Source organism: Saccopteryx bilineata, chromosome 1 (assembly GCF_036850765.1).
Source record: "Saccopteryx bilineata isolate mSacBil1 chromosome 1, mSacBil1_pri_phased_curated, whole genome shotgun sequence".
Taxonomy (NCBI): Eukaryota; Metazoa; Chordata; class Mammalia; order Chiroptera; family Emballonuridae; genus Saccopteryx; species Saccopteryx bilineata.
The window spans coordinates 38,042,293-38,060,882 of NC_089490.1; the positions used below are offsets into that span (position 1 = coordinate 38,042,293).

An 18,590-nucleotide genomic window follows, 5' to 3' on the forward strand; every position below is an offset into this window, starting at 1 on the left:
AAATCATGAAGATATTTCATCTATAAAATATAAGAATAAATGTATAATAGCTGAATTAGGAGACATTTAAATATGATGTAGACACATCAAAAATAGAGACATAATACCTCTCAAATATTAATCTACACACTGACACCTATTTTTGAAATAAATAATACTTCTGTGACATGTAAATGAGACATAATACAAAGGAGTTAAAAGAAGAAATAGCTAAAAACCACTGTAATTTCAATGTAGCAATTTTGTCATCATTGGTCTAACCAAGCTTAATGTGTCATAATTACATTCAAAAACCACACACATAACTATCCCTTAGCTGTAAAGCTTGCTTTAATAATCATGCTTTTCTGAAGGAATTCAACTAAAACCACTTTGATACCTTACACAATATGAAAGAATATATTTTATGAATTAATTTGAGTTAAAATTATACTATTTAGTCCACTTTCTGCTCTTAGAAATAATTTTTTTTGATCCTTGGTTTTTTTTCTTATTATTTATTCTGATGAAAGAAAACCATAATAATAGTTACTTGAGAATGTATTTCATTACTGAACTTATTATAGTTGTTAGGAAAAAGAAGAAAATTAAAAGTTTCTAAAATAAAAGAAAGATGTAACTAATTTAATAAAATTCTAGGTATATTTATCTCATTGTAACTTTACATAGTTTGGAGGATTAAAGATTGAAATATAAAAGTCCAAATGTTATCAAATTTAGCAGCATATTTATTTTATAACATATTTGAATGTGAAATATTTATCCAGTGCTATGGTACATAAAATACTTTTATTAATAGATAAATATAAATAAATAAAAGTAATTGGTATACATAATCAGTCAGTAATTGTTTTTCAAATGACACACTAAAGTACTAATGAATAAAAAATTTGCTAATATGACCTTTTTAGAATTCATGATTACAAAAACAACATAGAAATCTTAATGTCACTTATAAGTACATACTAGGACATCATAAATATAATTATATAGATTACATTTTAGCAAAAATATACAGTTACTAAAAGACCACATAAATAAAAGAGGAGCTCTAGGGCCTCCAGTGTGAGTCTGGGGTCACCAGCCAGAACGGGTCCTACACACGGTGGGACCGCCTGTGTCGACCTAACAGCCCACCTTTGGTTACATGATTCAGTTGTTAATTATCAGAAAAACTCTGTGCTAGAAATAAATAGTATAAATCAATAAATATCTTCATTTTTGTTTGCTTCAGGATATCACTACAGGTCAATTTACCAGAACTAATTATCTGTTTATCTGATCAAAACAGCTCACTTATCAAGCAAAAGTTTATTTATCAGGAATCACTTTAACAGTATCTATTAATTCTAAACTTTTATATTCCCACTTTTGTATACTTTCACTTCCCCAATTGTAAAGCCAGCAGCCACAGCCACCATCACAGCTGCATGGCCCATGCAGGTTTGCATTCAATTCGGACAGATGGTAATGAAACAACGGAGCCAAGAACTGGTGGGCCATTACCTTTAATCCTAGCTCGCACCCAGCAGGCAAGTAAAAACACACACTGGGCTCCAAAACCCACTTATTCAGTGCTCACAAAGCTACTGACTTATCTGAGTTTCCTAGAATCAAAGGTTTCTAGCTCACTAGCCTTATTCACCTCTGTTTCCCATCTCCTTCTCTCTGCACAAACTGGCTTCTCCTTCAGCATTCTGCCATCTTGGCTGCTTCTCCTCTCCTCCACGTGGCCTTTCTCTTCTCTCCTCTCTGCTCTTCTCCTAGAACATAATCACTCTTCCCCTAGAACAACATGATCTCTTCTTTTAAAACCTTTTGGCGCGGAAGCCCTCCCCCAACACACATTAATATAATCACACCCATCCCAAGCAAGAAGGGCAATTAATATTATCTTCTGGGCGACGGGCTTCCACATGGGCAGCACCATCTTTAACAAAGTGACCATATATATATATATATAATCTGCCCAACACCAACTTGAAAGACCCTCTCCTTCAGTCATTTTAAATTCACCCCTCTGCCTTTGCCCTGTAATTATCCCACTCTTAACTTCCCCTTCAGAAACACTGCCAAAACCTGCCTGCCGGTGAGGTCTTCCTACCATTGCTGTGAGTTGTTATAAACTTCCTGAGGTGATTAAGAAACTTAAATTTGTAGTCAGAAAGCCTACATTTAATTTAATAACTGTGAGACTTTGACTAATTTACCAAAACTTCAATTATCCTCAATTATAAAATAATAGAGCACTTGTGTTGTCTCAATTCTACCCATTCTAATGCTTGTCAACTCTGCCCTGGTTGTTCAGGACAATGAATGACCACAACTGCTTTCAATTTCAGCTGTTTTTCCTAGATCTCCTGCTATGAGGCAATGGACAGTAGGAAAAACAGGTAAAAAAAACAGAGACTTGCAAATACCTGCTTTTGTTCTTTAACACTATGATCAAGTCAGTAGTATAGAACTGTGTTTGAATTTCCAAAGACATTCTTGTGTTCATCCTTATACTTTTTCCCAATGTCTCCCTTAATTTGTCAACTTATCTCATACCTACTACCTAAACTTGATATGTTACACCGCTCCAATTCATTGCTCATCTGCTTCTCAACATATTCTACAAGTAAGGTTTACTTCGTAGGTTGCTCTGAATAGGATACCTACACAGTCTCCAGCACAACTAAACACTCAATCCCAGTCGACGGCTATCATCATGACTGGATCCTAGGCCTTTCTGCCACATACTAGTCCTGTTAAGCAAGTCACCTAAACCTCCAACCCTTCATTCTTTTTCAAAATGAGAACAGTAAAAACAGCCGCCACTTATTTTGCAAGCCTCTTACATTTCTGTTCTGAAGTTTTAAAAGGAAACTGACTGTAACATTCTGCCCAGAAACCTTTCACTTAGCTCCCATGAACACAAAGAGTTAATGCCTCCTCACTGCCCACGAGGCACGCTGTCTTTCTGTTCTCATTGCCTTAACATGTAGCTAAGGACCGGCATGTTTGTCTTTGCACTAGATCCGCAAGCTCCCTTACTGTCATCTTCAGATGCTCTGTGCAGGTCATCTTCCTTAATATGTGAATAACAGAAGGACAAATGGGAAATTAATGTTACTGTTTAAAGTAAGATGCCTGTTTCTCTGCTTCTGGATTTGGAGAGCCCTTCCGGAGTGATGGAATAGCAAAAACCCTCCCCGGGAGGGTGTATCCAAAGGGACGTAGTTAACTCACAGAGAATGAAAAGAAAAGGTATTTTTTTTTCTTTCTTTAAAAATCCTCTATTAATTGAAGAAATGTATTCATTTTGAACTTCTTTGGTTTCCCATCGCTTCTTCTCATCTCAGAAGAGCCAATTACGCCAGTTATTTGGCTCTATATTCCTTATTTTTGCCAAAGAGATACAAGCCAATATCAAGATAAAATAATTTCTTTGCCTCAGATACACAAATGGGTCATAAGGGAACACACACACATATTTTTCAAGTCTTATACAGATTTTTAGATTTGCTGTTAAAAAGCATACTGCATGCTAAAAATTAATATTTAGCCTAAACTACTTACATAGGATGGAGCAAATGAGACCATTCAATCTGTCGCTGACTCCAAATTGTTTATGGAAGGTATACTTTTATGAAGTGCACATGTTCAATCTACCAAGTAGTGCAGTTTCAGTAAAAAAAATAAAGGGAATAAGAACCCACCCAGTGGAGTAAAGAAATATAATTATCCAATAGAAAAAAAGGAGAATTCTCTTCCCCTGACTGTCACACCCTACCCTTTCAAGAAAGGCCCCTCAAATGGCTCACTAAGCCCTTCACACTGGCTCCACTGTTTTCCAATGTAAATTGTACTTCTTCCACGTCAAGAGCTCTCCTTACTACACCTCTTCTTTGGGTTTATTGGTTTTTAAATTAAAAGTGATGTTTTCTTATCCTCTCACATCCTAGGTATTTACTTCTGCACTTGCATGTTTGTTTTTTAATGCCAGTCCATAGGAACTATCTAACTTGCTGGAGAGTAAGTTACTTGAGTACAGGGACTTAACTCATATTTTATTTGACATCTCCTCCCATTAACTGATACTGTCACGTATTTGAGAGTCTCAACATCATAGAATTTTATAAGTGGAAGAAATGTTTTGATATAATCACTTTAAACTCATGTTTTGTGCCTGTTGTCCATAAACAATTTGGTCCCTGACCCACGTTGTCTGATGACTGATCTACAAATGTAAATGAGATTATGCTTTGTTTTCCTTCCTACATGCTCCCCTTCTCCTTCTTCCTCGTTGGGTTGGAGCAGATGCATCTCAAAAGTTTCTGCTTACAATTCACAAATGTTTTCCACTTGAAACAACAGCAAAGCAGGGTACTATTCATCAGTATTTCAGAAACCTGACAATGGAGCCAATGGGCCAGCTGAGAAACTTACTACTGCACTAGAAATTGCTTCAAAAGAAAACATGCATTTCATGATTAATAATATGTGGCTTACAAATAAAATCTTTGAAAATGAAAGCAATGTATATCAGAGATGCTTTAGAACTATCTGTGCTCAAATCAGTGCTCTCTTTATTTGCTGGCTGAATGGGTCAAACAAGTCATTGGTTCTTAATATTTCTTTTCTGATCTGTAAAATAGACCTTTTATTTTTATCCTTATTATCACCTCTCTGCTCACTTATACTTCAGCAAAAGCATCACCTACCTGAGTTGGTATGCACATACTCTTTTGATACCATTTTTATCTTTTCTACTTTGATAGAATGTTTTCTAACAATTGTATTCTTAGCAAATATATTTTTTTTGCCATCTGAACACTAATACTAAACTTACCTATAAAACCTATCATGGATTCAAAAGGGCATTTAATTGGCTTTACTAGTTACATTTGTATTATCCTTTGTATATACTTCCATTAACATATTTTTGAATAATATTAACTTTTCAAAACTGCTCTCTCCCTATTTGAATGGCAAATTTTATGGGCTAGAACTGTTTCCTTGTAGCTCAGGACCTTGAAAAATATACATAATAGGTATTTAATAAAATTACTTAAATGAATGGAAATAATATGATTTAAGCAATTTTTAATTTTTCAATGTATTTAGATGTCTTTCTATACTTAGAAGCTCTAAAAAAAGTATGTTATTATTAGTATGTATGAATATTTAATAAGCCATTTGCCACTTCTACTTGATAACTGATTGATAGTAATAACTCCTATTTATATAGTTTGCTCTGTGTCAAATAATACATGCTTTACAAAGAATATTTAATTTAATCTTCATTAGGATAATATAAAGTCGCACTGTTGTAATCCCAATTTAAGTTCAGGAAACTAGGGCTTTGAGAGTATATATATCTTCACTAAATTTATACTATAATGATAGTAATTGATTTTACCTTAATTTAAAAAATGATTGTCTTATAAATTATAAGGACACAAATGTAATTAAGGTAATTTTATAGATATATTCTATTTTCAAGATTTATAATAGAAGAGTATGTAGTTTACTCTTTTTAAATGTAAACTAGTTGAAGGCAATATTATAAAATAATGTAATTATACTAGATAAGATAGTCCCAGAACTTTATTAATGTCATATATCAGTTAGTGAAATCATGTTTACTATTTTTAAACTCTCAAAATAATAAACCATTGCAGTGAAAAATGAATCCTTAGGTAATTTGGTATAATAGAAAGTGCTTTGAATTAGAGATTAGCATCATATTTCTTTATGTTTGTAATAACATTGTGGCTGTCATCAGCTCTAGTCTGGACTACTATACTATAATAACTTCTGTACCTGACCTCAAGACCAAGTGTCTTCAAGCATTATTTTCACTATTGCAGAATTACTTTTCTGAAACACTTTTGATCATGTTACTTTCTTACTTTATCATATCATCTTCAAGATAAAAATCCAGACTATTTAGTATGAAGTTAAAGATCTTTCAAAAAATGTCACTTTCTCATTTTACCATTTACTTTACATTATTGTCCATTATTATCAACTCCCACCAGTTTCTTCTTGTAAATGCCAATTTCCCTGGACAATTCACTGTCCCATCATACTAGGCAAAGCATCATCCCCTGAACACACAAATGCTTGGTTCTCTGTCTTAAAGTCTGTCTTTCTTCAAATGTGAGGCCACTTACTTTGTTCTTGAAGTTTCACATTGACTCAGTCTATAGTACTAATCCTATTTTTAAAGAGAATTTATAAAGTATTTTAAGCTAGGTATAGAAAACTAGTTTCTAATATTTTAAACACTTGTATTCACAGTGTATTAGATATCTTATTCTGCCTTAGATGTTCCATCTATCAAAATAAACTAAATTATGTTTCAGTAACAAATAACCTCCAAATATCAGGGGAATAATAAAACAAAGGCTTATCTTTGGCACTTTCTCATTTTGGGTTTTTTTTTTTTGGTATTTTTCTGAAGTTGGAAATGGGGAGGCAGTCAAACAGACTCCCGCATGTGCCCGACCAGGATCCACCCAGCATGCCCACCAGAGGGCGATGCTCTGCCCATCTGGGGCGTTGCTCTGTTGCAACCAGAGCCATTCTAGCGCCTGTGGCAGAGGCCATAGAGCCATTCTCAGTGCCCAGGCCAACTTTGCTCCAATGGAGCCTTGGCTGCAGGAGGGGAAGAGAGAGACAGAGAGAAAGGAGAGGGGGAGGGGTAGAGAAGCAGATGGGCACTTCTCCTGTGTGCCCTGGCCGGGAATTTAACCCAGGACTCCTGCACGCCAGGCCAATGCTCTACCACTGAGCCAACCGACCAGGGTCCACTTTCTCATTTTGTACAAAGGGAATGAATTGGCTACTGAAGTTCATGGAGAGTTCCTGAAAATATTTTGAACGACAGCAATAAAAAGAGAGTAAATGTATTGCCACCAAGATGGGAACATGAAATATAGCATTCTAAGTGAGCATTCAAATTGGTGTGAAAATTATTCCCATGAGGCCATTGTCATGCCTGCTGAAAGCATGTACAGAAATTAGCAGCAAGCTTCTCCAAATAAGCAGTAATAGTGTTAACTCTAAATAAAAATGTTACCTCATTCACCCTCTTTGATGTCTATTAAATACCACTAATAACTCATATAGTACTTATTTGAGTTTTAAAATGTCTCACACATAACAAAATCTGCAAACTTTCCCATGGATTTTAAACATTCATAGCTGTACCATCCAGTGCTATAGTAAATATAGTCTTTATCTTTAAATCTGTCATTAAACAAATCTATCATCATACATATATTGTGCTAATAGATAGTTGTTCTGAGTTAAAAAAATGTATTGGTCAGTTCTCTCAGTGGTAGAGCATCAGCCTGGCATATGGAAGTCCCGGGTTTGATATCCAGTCATGGCACACAGGAGAAGCATCCATCTGCCTCTCCAACCCTCACCCCTCTTGCTTCTCTCTCTCTGTCTCTCTCTTTTCTCCTTCCCTCCTGCTGTCATGGCTTGATCAGAGTGAGTTGGCCCCAAGCTCTGAAGATGGCTCCATGGCCTCTGCCTCAGGTGCTAAAAAGTAGCTCTGGTTGCAATGGAGCAAGGGCCCCAGATGGGCAGAGCATCGCCCCCTAGAGGGCTTTCCGGGTGGATCCTGGTGGGAACACATGCAGGAATCTGTCTCTGCCTCCCCACCTCTCACTAAAAAAAAGAAAAAAGAAGATACACTGACAAATTTTATTTCAAATTGCAAATGATTTAATTGTGGGCTTTCTTGTAGATTTTAAAAAAATACTTTCTCCAGAGTAATAATTCTAAACCTTAAAAATGGGAAGTGTAAAGTAAAAGTTAATCTTTAAGCAGTGTTTTCATTCAATAAATGTTAATCAGACTACATCAAACTTGATAGCTAAAAGGGTAACAAAACATAAAATGTATTCCAGAATTAAGCATTGATTAGCAAGAAGAAAAGTGAAATATACAGATTAAAATGTCAGATATTGAAGTTCTCTGCTGTTTCATTATTGTTGATAGCAGTAAGCATTATAAATCTCAAATTTACCAGGCAGAATGTCACGCAGTTTGTAAATTCAGTTTAGCTAAAATGAGGTTTGTTGCTTACACAATCAACCTGTTAATTCAGTTGGCACTTATTCTACTGATGTTGCATAAATCCTCAACTATAAACTACAACATACATTTTAATTTGCTGGTCAACAGATTAAACAAAGACATGTACTTAATCAAGTTGTGTTGTAGTTACACTGATTATTGCCATCTGATTTTCCACAAGACTATTTTTTTCAAGTTTTGATTCAAATTAAAGTCAAACTATACCACATTTCTTCTAATAACCTTAACATCTATTATCCTTTACTGTATACATAATCATAATTCCTGAAGAAGTCCAATATTTCAGATGAACAATTTTCTTTAAATATATTTTTTGGTACTGAATGTATTTAATGTTATACTTTTAAAAATAATTGTAATAAGCTTTTGAAAACACATTACAACTTTCTCTTTCATCTGAATGCAAACAAATGGCTCTGGTTGGTTGGCTCAGTGGATATAGTGTCTACCCAGCAAATGGACATTCCAGGTTCCATCCTTGTCAGGGCACACATGAGAAGTGACCGTCTGCTTCTCTCTACCTCCCTCTCCCCCTTCTCTCTCTCTTTCTCTCTTGCAGCCAATGGCTCTATAGGTTTGACCATTGACCTGGGGCACTGAGGATAGCTCAGTTGATTTGAGCATTGGCCCCAGATGGATATGCCGGGTGGATTCCAGTTGGGGCGCATGTGGGAGTCTGTTTCACTATCTCCTCTCTTCTCACTTAAAAAAAAAAAGAATGCAAAATGAAAAACTCAAGTGTCAGTATTAATTAAACATATTATTTTTATGATGAGCAAAAGTAAATATAAGCAAATAGACTGACTTAAGATTTAAATAAAGAAAATCTGTTTTAGAGATCAGTATGGAATTATAAATTCAGCTCAATAACATGCCATCGAATGTTAAACCTGAGAATGTCCTTAGATCACTCATTTTCAAAAGAGAAAACTGTCTGAGGGACCTAAATTAATTTACTCAAAGAATTTTACCATGTTAGCTACAAAACCAAAATAAAAAGCTGGATCTACTCATGACCAGTATTCATTCTATCATATCTTAAATGTAACAGTTCAGTGCACTAAGCCATTATGGTACATTTACATTTTCAAAGCATTAAATAATAGTCAAAAAACTTAATATCTGGTCTCTATACTCAGTAATTTATAGTCTAATTTACTTTTTTATAAGCTAAATAGGACACTTTTAACGGTTAGTAACCTCCTCCCAACACACACATAAATCTAACTCAAACTGCGTTTTAAAAATAAGTTAACGCAGATGTTCCCATACAGAAAGGACAGAGGAGGCTAGATGAACTCGGGGTTTCGCAGTTCAGCTCCACTCCTGTGCCAGCTCTTTCCACAGCACAGGTTTATCCGAAAGTCAATTCACTCAGTGGCTGCCAGAAGCAATCAGTTATATTGTCTAGCTCTTATCTAATGAAAGAGAGAGAGAAAAAAAAAACCCAAACTCATTTTCTAGCAAAAACTAGCCAGTCACTTCTTCTACCTCACTAGTCAGGAATGATTTCGCTCTCCCATTTCTGAACTAGTCACATACAAACAGGATAAATATTTTGGCTTAAGTAGCCAATGGGAAGTAGACATTAGGTATTCAAATGTGCATTATAAATATTTTCAATTAATTGATATTGTTCACAATATATACTTCCCTTCAAAATATTTTGCCTCTATATGTGTAAGTTAGCCAAGGATTTAATTTTTAAGAAAAGAGCTTATCATTTCTCAATTATGGCTATGCCATTTTTTTCCTGTATGACTCTGGGCAAAATACTTCTATGTCCTTAGCTTTACTCATCTCTTTAGTGAAAATTATAGTAGCTATCTCATATGTTTTTTGATTAATTATTATAGTATAGTGCTTTTTAATTATCTATGACCTATAGGAAGTATATTATCTGTATTATGTACAACTATCATTATAAAATTGTTATTGTAATTATTGTGTTTTATTTTATTTTATTTTATTTATTCATTTTTAGAGAGGAGAGCGAGAGGGAGAGAGAGAGAGAGAGAGAGGGAGAGAGTGAGGAGGGGGGAGGAGCAGGAAGCATCAACTCCCATATGTGCCTTGACCAGGCAAGCCCAGAGTTTTGAACCGGCAACCTCAGCATTTCCAGGTCGACGCTTTATCCACTGTGCCACCATAGGTCAGGCCTGTGTTGTTAATAAGACACAGATAGACACAAATTATATTTATCACAAAGATTTAAACAAAATTCTTTTTGTTTACAAACTGTAACTGGTAGGAGCTAACATCTCATGGAAAGTAACTGTTGCAAACAGAAGCTAACAACTTTGCTACTTGCAGGTTCTTAAGTATATTTTCCTTTCATGTGTCACCTCCTCATTGAATTTCTTTCTAATTCCTCAATTATGCTTTCATATCTTCCAAGTTAGAAATCAGACTTATAGTAAATCATAACAAACTACTTCCCTATTAAACAATTAGGGTCATAGAACAATTCTGTTTATATATTTATCAAGATTTACTATGTGGAGGCAAGAATATACAATGGAGAAATGACAATGCCTTCAACAAGTGGTGTTAGGAAAACTGGAGAGATATCAAAAAAATGAAACTGGACCTCTCTTTTATACCACACATACAAATAAACTCACAATGTATTAAAGTCTTAAATGTAAGGCCTGAAATCATAAAACTACTAGAGGAAAACATAATAAAGTCTTTGACATCAGCCTCACCAACATTTTTTTTGGAAATGTCCCCCTAAGCAAGAAAAACAGAAGCAAAAATAAACAAATGGGACTTCATCAAACTAAGAAGCTGCATCACAATGATAAAACTATCAGCAAAACAAAAAGACACTCTACTGAATGAGAGTGATATATTTGATAAAGGGTTGACATCCTAAATATATAAGAACTCATATAATTCAATAACAAATAAATAAAGGAGAATAGAAAGAAAGAAGGAAAGAAAGAGAGAGGGGGAGAGAGGAAGGAAGGAAGGAAGGAAGGAAGGAAGGAAGGAAGGAAGGAAGGAAGGAAGGAAGGAAGGAAGGAAATGAAAGAAAGAAAGAAGAAAGAAAGAAAGAAAGAAAGAAAGAAAGAAAGAAAGAAAGAAAGAAAATGAAAGAGAAAGAAAGAAATGGGAAGAAACTATGAAGAGAGACATTTCTCCAAAAAGACACACGGATATCCAACAGACACTCAAAAGATGTTTAACATCACTAAGAATCAGGGAGATTCAAATAAAAACCAAACCAGTTATCCCCTCCTACCTGTCATTATAATGAACAAATATTATCAAAAAGTCAACAAAGTGTTGATGAGGATGTGCAGAAAGGCATCCCTTTGCACTGTTGGTGGGACTGCAAATTTGTGCAGCAACTATGGAAATTTGTATGGAGATTCCTCAAAAAGCTAAAAACAAATCTACTACATCACTCAGCAATTTCACTCTTAGGTATTTATCTGAAGAAAATGAAAAAATATATATATTTCTTATTTTATTTCAAACTTACATGACAAAGGAAGGTGAGGTTTATGGAATGCGTTCTCAAACTCTAACATCTATTGCATTGCTCAAGATATGGGCAGGGATTGTAATTTGGTAAAGGCTTCTGGAGGAACCAGTGCCCAAAGCTTGAGGCATTAATTACTTATTTTAATGAATCTGACGTTTATTTTTTGAAGGGGAAATAACCCAGGGGAGGGTAGAGTGCCTTACATGCCTGTGGGGTACTCATCACAGGGGTTTTAGGCAAGAATGAGTTTTATAGAGCTTTAGAAGCGGCCACACGAAAACGGTTTAGGATTGGCTGCATTACTTATCTGACCTTATTTATCAAGATCAAGGAGCAAGAAAATAAGTAGAGAGCCCAGGGTTCTTTACCTTTGCGTAAATTTCGAATGGATAAACTGAGATTCCAGGTAAAGGGATTAGTATTAACTGGAGCACAAACGTTCAGTTTGCTGATGTGACAACTGGGACTGAGATGGCTCCATCTTGGGCCTAAAAATTTAATTCCCGGCCCTGGCCGGTTGGCTCAGTGGTAGAGCGTCGGCCTGGCGTGCGGAGGACCCGGGTTCGATTCCCGGCCAGGGCACACAGGAGAAGCGCCCATTTGCTTCTCCAACCCACCTCCCCCTCTCTGTATCTCTCTTCCCCTCCCGCAGCCAAGGCTCCATTGGAGCAAAGATGGCCCAGGCACTGAGGATGGCTCCTTGGCCTCTGCCCCAGGCGCTGGAGTGGCTCTGGTCACGGCAGAGCACCACCCCTGGTGGGCACAGCGTTGCCCCTGGTGGGCATGCCGGGTGGATCCCTATTGGGCGCATGCGGGAGTCTGTGTCTGACTGTCTCTCCCCGTTTCCAGCTTCAGAAAAATACAAAAAAAAAAAAAATTATTTTCCTGTAGACACAGATGGACCCCATGTTTCTGAAACCTGCTGGCTTAGTCATACCGCCAAGCCTGTTAGACTTGCCATGCACACGTGTGTCCCTCTACCACGGCCCATCACACAGGCAGTGGTGAATTTAATGGCGCATGCACTGCGCGCGAGCCCTGGGCCCCGACTTCTGAAGGGCCCCGCAAAACCCCAACTTTACACTTTTTTCAATGACACCAAGTTTGGTTTCACACGTGCAATTTTAACATTAATACCACATAATATTTTTTTATTTATTTTAAAATATGGTTAACATGTATTTTTATTTTCCCTGTCTCTCTCTTTTTTTTTAAAGGGCCCAATATTTCTTCTGCATCTGGGGCCTAAACTAACCTTAATCTGCCTCTGCACACAGGGCATGAGAAACCAGGACCCACTCCCATAGGCACCTCACTGCCCAGGGCCCTGGGGCCTGGGCTACAGGAACATGAGCAGGCTCCTGGTACTTGAGCCTTTAGCATTTGGGTGGGAGAAGTGTTACAGTAATATAATGTTATAGTAACTAAATATATAGAAATAGAGAAAAATATAGAAGGTATATAGAAATAAGTTAGGATATAATATACAGCTCACAAAAGTTAGGGGATCAGGGTACGTGCAGATTCTCCAGTAATTTCAGCCTTTTCTATAGTGCATTTTCAACAATGAAATAAAAGTTGGTTTTGCATCTTCTTTGCATAATTGAACATCTTCCTTTGACTTGTCATTTGCTTTTCTGATGTTCTTGTTTAATAAAAAAAACAAATCAAATGCTTTTTTTAATGCTTCATATTCATTTTGAAATATCCCCTAATTTTTGTGAGCAATTATATCTTCTTTTTATTTTTTATTTTTATTTTTTTCTGAAGTGAGCATTGGGAAAGCAGAGTGACAGACTCCTACATGCAGCTGACTGGGATCCACCTGGCATGTCCACTAGGGGACAATGCTCTGCCCATCTGGGGCATTGCTTTGTTGCAACCAGAGCCATTCTAGCACCTGAGGCGGAGGCCATGGATCCATCCTCAGTGCCCAGGTGAATTTTGCCCCAATGGAGCATTGGCTGCAGGAAGGGAAGAAGGAAATAGAGAGAAAGGAGAGGAGAAAGGATAGAGAAGCAGATGGATACTTCTCCTGTGTGCCCTGGCTGGGAATCAAATTCGGGACCTCCACACGCTGGGCCGATGCTCTATCTACTGCTGAGCCAACTGGCCAGGGCTGTGAGAAGTATATTAAAAGCCATTAAGGCAAGTGAATGAGACTACGCCCTCTGTGTGAGAACTAATCTAATGTGTACAGATATGATAGGCAAGACTATGTACGCCCTTTGTACAGGGCCCAGCTAGTGTGTGTGTGTAAATTATATAGATAAAAAGAGCTCCCCAGGAAGAACTTTTTTAAAGTGGCTTGATAATCCCATGGATTAACATCTGTTAGAGGGCATTGGCCAGAAAAGGGTTCTAAAGTCGAGGGGCCCCCAGCGGCAGTCAGTTGTCCAGACTCCCAACAGTTGAACATGGACTGTCTCCATGCCGTTCTGACCAAGGACAGCCTACAGGGCCACATTAAGCTGTACCCAGGCACACCATAAGATTTGTGAGTAATAAACTGCCTGTGTGATCCTTGCAACTATTAACTTGTGTGTCGGTTGTCTTTCCTCCGGTGGCAATTGGTTTAGGTACCAATAATTGGTTTAGAATCCTCAAAGCCACCTGAAGAGTAGTCTCAAAGAGACGGCCAGCCCTTCTATTAAGCAGGAGTGTCCCACTGCATGAGGAAGTCAAACTGGGACACGTGCTGGACATAGAGCTCAGGCTCTACTGGGACAAGAAGGCTCGGGTGAGGGCCGGAAGGACACAGCATTTATTTTTCTGAGCCGAGTCCATCAGCGTAGTATTGGCATCAGAATCGGAATCTGTGGGCAGAGAGGGCTGAAGCTCTGACACCCAAGTGGGAGTTACACTACTACGCCACTGAGCTCAGATCCCCCTCTCTGGAAAGGAGGCTTGATTCTGCTCTTTTCTCAAGATTTTTCAGTTACTCTTGCACCCCTCTTAGCATCCTGCAGCTTGTAGGCATTGAATTTTAAAGTGTAAAAAAATTGTTTTGATCCTAGCTGTTGGTAGAAGTTAATATGGAGCCATGAGGTGTTTTTAAATAGACTTTTTACTATTGTGACTTGGTTAGGTGTCTTTAGTTCCTGAATGATGACCACATGGGAGTTACAGCATGTTGGGTGCTATAAATTTAATTTGTCCGGTCAGAATTGATATGTTGAAAAACCTAATGGGATGGTATTAGGAATTGAGGCCTTTGGAAGATGACTATGTCATGAGGTAGAGCCCTCATGATTGAGGTTAGTGCTCTTATAAAAGAGACCCCAGAGAGCTAGCTAGGAGCTAACACCTTCTGACACGTGAGATTACAGGGCAAAATGTTGCCTCCTAATATTAGAGATGGTAAATGACCCTGAAACTTCAGAAGCAGGTAAAATTGCAACCTACTCAGCAGAGTTGGCTATTAGGAGGAGAAGGAAAAGAACAGGGAAACGGTAAAACAAGAATATTTGAGTAGCACATCACGGAAGAATTAGTTTCCACTCAGCCACAATGGGCAAAAGCTTGAGAAACAGGTTTCTGCAGGACTATTTGAGGATAATTTTCCAGCTGGAAGAAATGTTGACCTTTCAAGGAAAATTCCTTAGTAAGCATTTCCATAGCAAGAATCAATGGCCTCAGTCTCAACGGCATTGGACTGGTTATGTATTTATCTATTTCCCTTTTTACTAACTAGACCACCAGAGTACATTGCGTAACTATTCATTGATCCAAACTGAGGCGGAGTAAAAAGCATTATTTGACTCACTCCTCTTTCTAACCTTAATAACCGACTCACTAACCTGATAACAAGGCTCTAGAAAAAATCCAAGGACTGTTTCATAGATTTCTATAATCCTCCCAATGATTATTAAATACTAGTTCTGAGCCCCAAATTGCTGACTACCAAATGTAACACCGTCTATATTAAATCAAAGAGGTGTTAGTAAATTTTTTAAAAATGAAGAACCTCAGATAGATTGAACTTTTTATAGTGAATCCAAAGACAAATATACATTAATTTTTTGGGTCTAAATGTTACTGAAGCAGACTATTGCTAATGCCTACTATTGATTTATTCATCAGTCAGCACATATTTATATTGATTCATTCTAATTGTATAAATACTTAGGATTGATATTTAAAGATAATAGGAAGAACTTGAGAGAAAGTAGACAAAAGGAAATTTTATGCTGGTTTTAAAGAGTGACAGCTGTTTTAAAAAACTGACTTTTATAACAACCTTCAATGAAATCAAACATGGTTGAGCATAGTTACAAAAATTCTCAAAATTCTGTTATTTCATTGTTTTGGAATTTTAGAAACAAAAAGATTAAGCACTTAATTTCTGACACTTTCACTGCTTTGTGATATAAAAAGTTATATTAGTTGGCTCCAAATAAAGGAAAAATTCAGTAATTTCTATGGCTTTGCTAAAGTTCATATCACAATTCCCTAATATTTTAGTTTTGAAAGCTATTCATTATTAGATAAACAAAATATGTTATAGTATCATGGGCTGTCTCTCAACTTGTTTGACACGTTGCCAGATAACAGAGCTCAACAACAAAATTAATTTAAAAAAATTTGAATTTTGAATATATTTAAACACATAGAATTTCATTAGTTAAAATATTCATATTCTAAAACTAATTGTCAAAGTTATTAATTAAATATATTTACTGCTAAGTGGACAGAGGCAGCTGGGCACAGTTATTACATTTGATTAATTGGTGACACATTTTCAGAGCAGTAGGCATTTGGTCTGTATGTTTAAAATATGAACCCCAACCAGAAGCTGCCCTTGAATCTGTTTCTAAGGAAAACTATCTGCATGCCCCCAGTGAACAATTCTGGAATGAACTGAAGGTCAACTTAGAATAATATAGAATCATGCATCTCCAAGGAACCCTAAAGGGTTGTCTAATTCAATCCTTTGCTGCCTTCACATAAATCATCCAGACTTAATGAATGTGGGAAGTCTTGTAAGAAAGAGACCTAGGCCAGGAGATGACCACGTTCCCAGGAGGTGAAACCTTCTCTTACATCAAGGCCACAAATATTCTGTTGCAATTCATACTAATTTATCTTTTTCCAGTTAATAGGCTAGAGAATACAGGTCACAATAACAAATTACATAGCTGAGATCATCATTCTAGTTAGGAATTTCAGAACATTTACTTGAAGGTTTATTCCTCACTGTTACTCCCATCTCATATTCTGTGTTATACAAATAAAAAGTAAGGCGAAGATGAGATTTTCCAGAATCTGAATCATTAGAACAAAATCACTTAGCATTTGTGTATGAATTTGTCTACAAAGGGTCAGTAACAGTTCACCCAGAGAGGTATTGTAGTCACAATTTCTTTTTTATGTTAAGCAGACATAAAATTTTTGAAAAAAAAATTAAGATAAAATATTATTAGAGGCATCATTTTATATGTAATAGTTTATTACTTCCAGAATGTGTTTTATTATTAACTGCTTATCTTATCTTTAACGTGAAATCATGCAGAAATAGAGAAAACAAAAAGATAATAAAGAAAATAAATCATGAATTAGTAAAGTACATAAATTTTTGGGAAATGTAATGTTGTAGAAAACTACAGCTATTTCTCTTGTGATTGGATGATTTTTATGGGATAGCAGCACTTGAATCATGAACATATTCTTAGAATAATATTAATTAAAAATGAATATTGCCCTGACTGGATAGCTCGGTTGGCTAGAGCATCGTGCTGAAGCACAGAGGTTGTCAGTTCAATCCCTGGTCAGGGCACCTACAGGAACAGATCAATGTTCCTATCATCTCTGTCTGTCTGTCTCTCCTTTCTGCTCTCTCTAATATCAATAAAATAAACATTAAGAATAATTTAAAATAAAAAAATGAGTATTAAAATATCCCTTGTATTTCTTTCCACTGCAGGTCGGCGGGGCCGACAGGTCAGTCACTTGTATTTCTTAACAAATATTATCAGTCAAGTCTCAACAGAAATGTATTAGAACTAAAATAAGGGGACAGCCAGCTATTAATCCTCATCATTATTCATTTCTTGTCTTAAAAATATATTTTAAATATGGGCTACTATACGATATAAATAACTTCAGGTTTATATAATTCTTATTTGTACATTCCAGGAAATATATTTATATATTTTAATAAATTATTATTAAAATCTATGCAATATGTGTCTGTGCTATATTGTAAAGTTGCAGCTCTATAATAATAGCTTTTAATTTGCATTGGTATATATTTTTGAGTATCTACCAAGTGTGAATGCTGGGAGTGAAAACCAAAAGACCCATAAAAGTAATTCAAGACCTCATGAATTTTAGTCATGCTGCAGTATTCCTAAAATGAATTGTGAGGAATCCAAATCTATTGTTATTCATGCATCCAAGTTACCAATTGAGTGAAAACCTCAAATCACCAGATGGCCATATGGGATTTTCAACATTCAACTGCCCATTATATCTGTAGTTCAACTCAATTATTTGTACAAAAAGTAATCGTTTATGATGGTAAGGAAAAAATGAGATTAACTTGGTCATGGTTGATTCAATTTGGCTTTAAGTAGTAAATAAAATTCTAAAGTTGTTTTGACTTCCCAAATGAAAATATTATAGATTGAAAAACTTTTAGATAGCACAATCTAAAAGTGTTTTTTGTTTTGTTTTCCAAATGATCTCTTCTAGTAATTCAAAATATTAATATATTCTTCAGAGGAATTTTCAAATGCCATCATTTGACCAGGTTTCAAGACGGAGGTATGAAGTCAAGTAGGAGTCACTTGCTTGACTTAGCCAAACTTGGGCTTCAGAATCCAGGGAGTTGTCACTGATATACAACTCTGTGCTGGCAGGTGGGTTCTTGCCTTTTACCTGGAGTGTGATCATTAAGTCAAAAAGAGAAGGAAAAGTTGACAGTCACAGTTCTCTTATGGTTAGCACCATGTAATGCCCAGGTTACTTTGTTGTAATAAACTATCGTTATAATTAA

At 36.2% G+C, this 18,590-nt stretch overlaps 1 protein-coding gene across 1 annotated transcript in view; it reads right to left on the reverse strand.

The window, feature by feature from the left end:
- The window catches only part of LOC136319194 (protein eyes shut homolog), a 557,987-nt gene that overhangs the window by 124,171 nt on the left and 415,226 nt on the right, over window positions 1-18,590 (reverse strand). The window lies entirely within an intron of this gene.